Below are 6,054 nucleotides of genomic sequence, written 5' to 3' on the forward strand. Positions count from 1 at the left end.
TTTGTAGCCTAGGTCACTTCATACATCTATGTAAGTGACAATGTCTTGTTGCAGCAAAGGCTAATAAACATTGTACCTTTTGTCAATTTACAACCAAAACATCTATGTAACATGTATTTATGTCTCACCCCCTCTGGAGGAGACATATTGTTTTTGCCCTGTCCGTCCGTCCGTACATCACACTTCATTTCCTATCAATAACTGGAGAACCATTTGACCTAGAACCTTCAAACTTCTTAGGGTTGCAGAGCTTATGGAGTAGACGACCCCTGTTGTTTTTGGAGTCACTCCATGAAAGGTCAAGGTCACAGGGGCCTGAACATGGAAAACCATTTCCGATCAATAACTTGAGAATCACCCGACCCAGAATGTTGAAAATTCATAGGTTGATTGATCATGCAGAGTAGATGACCCCTATTGATTTTGGGGTCACTCCGTTAAAGGTCACGGGCCTGATCATGGAAAACCATTTCCGATCAATAACTTGAGAACCACTTGACCCAGAGTGTTGAAAATTCATAGGGTAATTGGTCATGCAGAGTAGATGACCCCTATTGATTTTGGGGTCATTCTGTTAAAGTTCAAGGTCACAGGGGCCTGAACATGGAAAAACATTTCCAGTCAGTAACTTGAGAACTTCTTGACCCAGAATTTTGAAACTTCATAGGATGATTGAACATGCAGAGTTAATGACCCCTATTGAATTTGGGGTCACTCTATGAAAGGTCAAGGTCGCAGCAAACAGAACATGGAAATTCATTTCCGTTTAGTTACTTGAGAACCATTTGACCCAGAATGTTGAAACTTCATAGGGTGATAAGACTTACAGAGGAGATGACCCCTGTCGTTTTTGGGGTCACTCTATAAAAGGTCAAGGTTGCAACAAACAGAACATGGAAATCCATTTCCAGTCAATAACTTGAGAACCATTTGACCTAGAACCTTCAAATTTCATAGGGTGATAAAAGTTACAGAGTAGATGACCCCTACTGATTTTGGGGTCACCCGATCAAAGGTCAAGATCACAGGGGCCTGAACATGGAAAACAGTTTCCAATTCATAACTTAAGAACCACTTAGCCAAGAATGTTGAAACTTTGTGGAATGATTGGTTATGCCAAATAGATGATTCCTATTGCAGCCAGCCATCAGTGACGCTTAGACTTTTGACTTCCTGCCTATATGACTATGCATTGGGGGAGAAGACATGCGCTTTTCTACAAAAGCATCTTCTAGTCATACTCAACATTTTCTTACTTTCAGCCCAAAGAACTAAAGAAGTGGAAAGAAGAGCGTAAGTACAGTTTTATTCTATTTCGTTTTTTCATTCGTCCGCATAAAGAGAATGTAGATCTACATGTATGGGTTGCGAGGTTGTGAGTTTGATCCTAATGTGAGGCTTATGACTAAAATGAAGGATGAATGTGTCTTAAGTCATTTGCAGGGCTCCAGGCCCCAATTTCACGAAAAGAACTTAAAGTAATTACTTATTTAAGTCTGTAATTTTAAAGTCATGCTGTTGCTTAAGTTATTGTTATTTAATGTTTATTTTTTCTATAACAATGTATATATAGCTAAATTATACTATGTTTAGTAGTACATGTATTTGTCTGCAGTACTTATTTCAATCAGGCAAATATCATTTTTTTATTTAAGCACAATATAACAAATTTAAGTACCCGTTATATGCTAACATATTTTTTATGCCCCCACTTTGGGGGGGGGGGGGATATAGATTTGCTCTTGTCCTTCCGTCCGTCTGTCCGTCCGTCCGTCCTTCCGAAAATGTTGTGTCGCGCGTAGCTCTGAAAGTATTTGGCGTAGAGTCACAAAACTTTACAGGAATGTTGGTCAGCATGTGTAGTTGTGCACCTGGGGTTTCGCGTCCGGATTCATTCAGTCATGTAGAAGTTATGGCCCCTGACTTTGTAAAAATTGGTCATTTTAATGTTGTGTCGTGCCTAGCTCCAAAAGTATATGACCTAGAGTCACAAAACTTTACAGGCATGTTGGTCAGCATGTGTAGTTGTGCACCTGGGGTTTCGCGTCCAGATTCATCCAGTCCTGTAGGAGTTATGGCCCCTGACTTAGTAAAAAATTGGTCATTTTAATGTTGTGTCGCGCATAGCTCCAAAAGTATTTGACCTAGAATCACCAAAGTTTACAGGAATGTTGTCAGCATGTGTAGTTGTGCACCTGGGGTTTCACGTCCGGATTCATTTAGTCATGTTGAAGTTATGGCCCCTGACTTTGTAAAAATTGGTCATTTTAATGTTGTGTCGTGCCTAGCTCCAAAAGTATATGACCTAGAGTCACAAAACTTTACAGGCATGTTGGTCAGCATGTGTAGTTGTGCACCTAGGGTTTCACGTCCGGATTCATCCAGTCATGTAGGAGTTATGGCCCCTGACTTACTAAAAAATTGGTCGTTTTAATGTTGTGTCGTGCATAGCTCCAAAAGTATTTAACCTAGAATCACCAAAGTTTACAGGAATGTTGGTCAGCATGTGTAGTTGTGCACCTGGGGTTTCACGTCCGGATTCATCCAGTCATGTAGGAGTTATGGCCCCTGACTTACTAAAAAATTGGTCGTTTTAATGTTGTGTCGTGCATAGCTCCAAAAGTATTTAACCTAGAATCACCAAAGTTTACAGGAATGTTGGTCAGCATGTGTAGTTGTGCACCTGGGGTTTCGGGTCCGCATTCATTCAGTCATGTAGAAGTTATGGCCCCTGACTTTGTAAAAATTGGTCATTTTAATGTTGTGTCATGCCTAGCTGCAAAAGTATATGACCTAGAGTCACAAAACTTTACAGGCATGTTGGTCAGCATGTGTAGTTTTGCACCTGGGGTTTCGCGTCCGGATTCATCCAGTCATGTAGGAGTTATGGCCCCTGACTTAGTAAAAAATTGGTCATTTTAATGTTGTGTCGCACGTAGCTCCAAAAATATTTGACCTAGAATCACCAAAGTTTACAGGAATGTTGGTCAGCATGTGCAGTTGTGCACCTGGGGTTTTGCATCTGGATTCATTCAGTATTGTAGGAGTTCTGCCCCCTGACCTGGGAAAAAAATGTCATTTTAATGTCATGTAGTGGGGGCATCTGTGTCCCATGGACACATTTCTAGTTTTATTTTTATACTTTGTTTTCTGTAAAATTCAGACTTTTAATGTTTTGGTATATGAAATAGTCATATACGGTTCTGATAAAGATGAACAAGTCATCATGGAAAACAAAAAAATGACAAAACAAGCATTTAAAATAACAAACTTAGCTAAGCAATTACTTAGTTTTTCCATGAAATCATGGCCAGATACTTTTTAGGCCAATGAGTATCTGCTGATATTAATTTGTGTGAATGAGTAAAATGGTAAAATCTGAACTTGACTCAAGTAGTTTTACTCCTGAAAATTTCTGTAAATGAGAAAAACCCAGAAATCAGTTTTATAACATTTATTGCGAGTGACACCTGTAGGTTTGTTAAAAGTTAATTTGAAATTCAGCAGTCAAGGTATTACCCAGCCCTCCTGCTTAGCTCAGTAGGGAGAGCGTTGGTCTACGGATTGCAGGATCATGAGTTCGATCCTCGGGCGGGGCTTATGTTCTCTGTGACGATTTGATAAAGGACATTGTGTCTGAAATCATTCATCCTCCACTTCTGATAACTCATGTGGGGAAGTTGGCAGTTACTTGCAGAGAACAGGTTTGTACTGGTACAGAATCCAGGAACACTGGTTAGGTTAACTGCCCGCCATTACATGACTGAAATACTGTTGAAAAACGGCGTTAAACCCAAAACTAACAAATAAATGTATTACCCACGGATGAGTGGGTGGTTTTGGGTTGTACTCTGCCACTGGTTCTCCATAAAGGATCACCCTTAGCAATGATTCACAATGCCTATCTATAGTGGACCTTTGAAGGTCCCTAGAGCCAGAAGACGAACAATGTTTGGGAGATCATTTTCTATTGGTTTAAAATATGTGTAGAATGTTTGTTTACTTTTCAAACTCTTTGAAAATGACATTTTATTGTTTTCTGCACACTGCAATTTTTTGACAATTTTAACCGACTTTGAAAATACACTACCGCACTGTCTCTTATTATCTGTAAACAGAATGGGAATATTCGTGGGGCTGTAAGGTGCATGCTCACACATATGTTCTGTTACATGCTGCATCTCAGGGGTGGCGAAATCTGATTTTGACTTTACTTGTCTGTTTTTGTCAATTGCTATTTGTACTTGTCCGTATGATAGTTATATAGTAAATTCTGGTCAAATTTCACTTGTCTGTAAAGACTTTGGGACAGCTTGGGCAATACGTACAACTGAATTTGCCACCCCTTCATCCAGACCATTCAGGCTAGTATAAAGTAATTGTGAGCATTTCTGTAATTCCATTTATGCTTTTATATGCATAAAAATTACCATACATACATAATATTCATTATTTTAATTTAGTAATTTATGCTTATAAAAGTTTGCAGTTACTTTTGGAGGTCAGTTAGTAATCTAGGAATCCTGGTTAGGTCAACTGCCTGCTGTTACATAACTGAAATACTGTTGAAAAACAGTATTAAACCCAAAACAAACTGTAACAAAAATTACATGTCAGATCATTTGAACAAAAATGTGTTGTATATGGCCACGGGCTTGATTGACCAAGTGTTTTTTCCATGACACTGGTCATATATTATTTTTAGGCAACATTAGTATTGACAAACCTGATCTTTATTTTGTATAATATAACAATTTTCAATCTCTGTTTACTTAAAATAAAGTGAAAAAAAACTCAATATTTTTCTGTATATATTACCTTAGGTGCTAGTTAATGGTTAAGCTTTCAGTTTAACTCACACTATATCTATTACCTGAGTTTTTATTTAAGTTATATTATGAATTATTTAGGCAAAGCAGCAAAGCGAAAATGGAAAGAGGAAAAGTTATTGAAACAGTTGGCAAAGAAACGGCAGATTGAGAAGAAAGAAGAAGAAGCCATGAAAGTGAAAGAAGAAGAAGAGGAAGTGCAAGAAAGATTAGGTAGAAACTGAAATGATTTATTCCGCTAATTGTATGTTTAGAAATTTACCTCATAAAATAACGATATACCTCCTAATCTGGTGTCAATGTCAGGAAGGACCATTATTTTCACAGCCAATTTTTAATTGGTTTGCTAAAATGGTCATGAAACGGAAACTTTTTACCTGTAATGTACCGATAACCAAACAAAATGCGTTAGAGGTTCAACCATGGTAGACCTCTGGTATGTGAGAATGAGATTTTGAGTAGTTTTGAAAAAAAATTTGCATCTGCACTTAATAAAGAGCCTTAGGGCATGCCCCTTTAAATTGGACTGAAGTAGAGAGCATTCCATTGGCTAGATATTAATTGGTTTGTTTGTTCGCTATGGTTCAACAGTTTTCATGATAAAATATACAGGAAGGCCTTTTCATTCAACTGTTTTGCAAAATTTTGAGAAGTTATCAAATTTTAAACTGTGATTTAAATTTATATGTATTTCAGTTCCTTTAGGTAATTAAGAAAAAAATCATCTTCACCAGATGTTCACCAGATGTTTTGAAAATTGGAGATAACCCATTGTTGAAACTTTCTGTAGTTTGTGATGTCTAGAATGTATCATAGGTAATTTTATTGTTTCAGGTCGTCCATACACATTGTCCATAGCTTTACCTGGCTCTATTCTAGATAATGCTCAATCACCAGAGCTGAGGACTTACCTTGCTGGGCAGGTAGGTAAACTTAGTTATTATATATCATATACATTGTCTCTAGTCTAGATACGAGATTGTCCCAGAAAATCCATTATTTGAAAAATACTCAAATAATATGACAGATATTTAATTTCAACATCAGTTAAAATAATTATTTGATGTGTCGCTTATTTTCGAAATGATAAAAAAAAGTTCGCAATTTCCTGGGATAACCCTCATAATGCACAATTTCTAGAATTGAGGACTTGTAATTGTGAACATTAACTTGAGATCTATTCAGGGTTTTTTTACCAAGAGGGGAAGGGGCCCAGGCCTGTGAT

At 37.6% G+C, this 6,054-nt stretch overlaps 1 long non-coding RNA gene across 1 annotated transcript; it reads left to right on the forward strand.

Moving 5' to 3' along the window:
- The first annotated feature begins 1,001 nt into the window (after window positions 1-1,001).
- LOC128555062 (uncharacterized) lies at window positions 1,002-5,775 on the forward strand. The gene is made up of 3 exons (XR_008369778.1): window positions 1,002-1,293; window positions 4,911-5,042; window positions 5,664-5,775. It is a non-coding gene; the product is annotated as an uncharacterized LOC128555062 (long non-coding RNA).
- Window positions 5,776-6,054: the final 279 nt, after the last annotated feature.

This window comes from Mercenaria mercenaria, unplaced genomic scaffold (genome assembly GCF_021730395.1).
Source record: "Mercenaria mercenaria strain notata unplaced genomic scaffold, MADL_Memer_1 contig_993, whole genome shotgun sequence".
Lineage (NCBI taxonomy): Eukaryota > Metazoa > Mollusca > Bivalvia > Venerida > Veneridae > Mercenaria > Mercenaria mercenaria.